The 1,885-nt window shown below is 50.4% G+C and overlaps 1 protein-coding gene across 1 annotated transcript in view; it reads left to right on the top strand.

Moving 5' to 3' along the window:
• The first annotated feature begins 290 nt into the window (after positions 1–290).
• The window catches only part of PTER (phosphotriesterase related), a 115,213-nt gene continuing 113,618 nt past the window's right edge, over positions 291–1,885 (top strand). Inside the window, exon 1 of the mRNA XM_004380565.2 lies at positions 291–419. The gene's annotated coding sequence lies outside the window, so the exon portion shown is untranslated. The remainder of the gene's footprint in view (positions 420–1,885) is intronic.

The following is a 1,885-nucleotide window of genomic DNA, read 5'->3' as shown; positions in this document are numbered from 1 at the left end:
GATTTTGGGAGTACTCACAGTAAACTCTTGCGCTGAGGAAGTGGGCTCCCAGCCCAGCCACTGAGCACACTGTTGCTACAAGCGAACTCCTTGCTCAGCTGTAGGCCAAGCCATCAGCAGTGAACAACCCAGACCGGGCCCGGAGGTGGGTGTGGCTTGGCTGGAATCCGCCAGGAGTGGCCTAGGTCTGGGGCGGGCGTGGTAGGGGCCTCTGGGCGTGGCCTAGCGCGTGGTGGGCACGGTAGGTGCCCGACCGACTTGGCCTATCGGAGAAGGGAGGGGAGGGTAAAGAAGGAAGGAGACAGACGGGACGTGGGGCGACCGTGAAGGTCCGGGAAGTGAACCCTGTGGCTGGTCCCGGGGCAGAACAAGGCGCTGAGAGCGGAGGAGCCAGAGCGGGCGCAGGAGCTGTGGGCCTGGTAGGAAGGGTGGGGCCTGACGTCGGCGCCTCCGCGGTCCCGGGTAGCTGCTAGGTCTGAGCGCTTATGCCTCCAGGGAGTCGCCGCCGCGGCCCGCCCGGGGAAGGGGTGTTTAAAGCAGCCTGCGCTTTGGCGCTCTGCTGCCTGTCCCTAAAATGCTCGAGGGAACCCCCAAAGCCCGGGAATGTGAGGTTGAGGGCGTTCAGGCTCAGTAGTCTGGCCTGGGCTTGGATGTGGCTTATTGCTCCGAAGTCTAAAGGTCCCGCGAAGCCTGACTTGAAACACGGAGGCCGAGAGTCGGGAGTGCAGCGAGGCCTAGGGTTCCGCGCGGCGCTTTCGCAGTGTTTCTCGACAGAAATGCTCCGGAGACGTCGTCGGGGAACTGTCTTGGGGTGGGTAAGGGGCGGCTTTTCCATGCTTGTTTTCCTTCAATAAGCTTGTCAAATCATACCCCTAAGCCTTGATCCTCAGCCTTAGCATTTACTTTACCGTCTCATGGTTATATCGTAAAGAAATTCCAAGTACACTTACATGCGCCTTCCCTACGGATATGAACAAAGTATTTACAGCCACGACGTTGTGATATTTGTGAAGACGCCTCTGGTGCAGTGACACCTGCGAGGGGGGACGTTTACAGATGAGAACTCCTGCGTTGTGTAGAAACACCAGGCCGTTCGCCCCTGAATCACCTCTGGAGTGAAGGAAACTGACAAGCACTTATTCAGCTCTCCTAAAGGAGTCATCGCAATTCATTGTCATGCAGAATGAGCATCTGTGAGAAAAGAGCCCCTAGGATTTAGACGCCTATTTAGACGGTTTCATTTTATTTTACATAGACTGTAGGAGTGTACAGCAATTATCCTAAAGGCCTGATGTAACCCCAGAAATAACTAAGCCCCTTCAAAAGTAAATTTCAGTGCACCGTGCAAAGAGATCAGGCGACTTGCTTGATTGTTGATAGCAAGATAGCAACTTAATTTTAAAAAGGATAATTCCAAACCAAAATGCACGAAGTGCTACTTTATGAAATTATGTTTTCATTTGTGGAGGCTGGATGTTGCTTAATTGTTATAAAAGTTACTAAATATAAATGTAAAATATATTTTTGGAATAAAGTAGCAAATACATTTTATTTTCACTCCTTGACTTTAGATGCAAAATAGGGATGCCCAGGCCTATATTTTTTGATAATTAATAAAAGCTAATAACTACAGATCCTCTCTGCAACCTGTCTACTCTAATTTAATCCACTCCACATCCCCGTGAGGTTTTCTCATGTTGCAGATGAGGAAGCTATAGCACAGAAGGGTTAAGCTACACTGCTGGAAAGTTTAGAGGTGGGAAAATTAATGTCTTTTTATTCCAAAGCTTGTGCCCTTACTCCTTGTGTGCCATCAAGATGATTCAGCTCATGTTGTTGTGTGCCATTGAGTCGATTCCGACTCATAATGACCCTATAGGACAGA

Source organism: Trichechus manatus, unplaced genomic scaffold (assembly GCF_000243295.1).
Source record: "Trichechus manatus latirostris isolate Lorelei unplaced genomic scaffold, TriManLat1.0 scaffold00075, whole genome shotgun sequence".
NCBI classification, from domain to species: domain Eukaryota; kingdom Metazoa; phylum Chordata; class Mammalia; order Sirenia; family Trichechidae; genus Trichechus; species Trichechus manatus.
The sequence above is the reverse complement of the archived record's forward strand: the minus strand, read 5'-3'. Positions and strand labels throughout refer to the sequence as shown.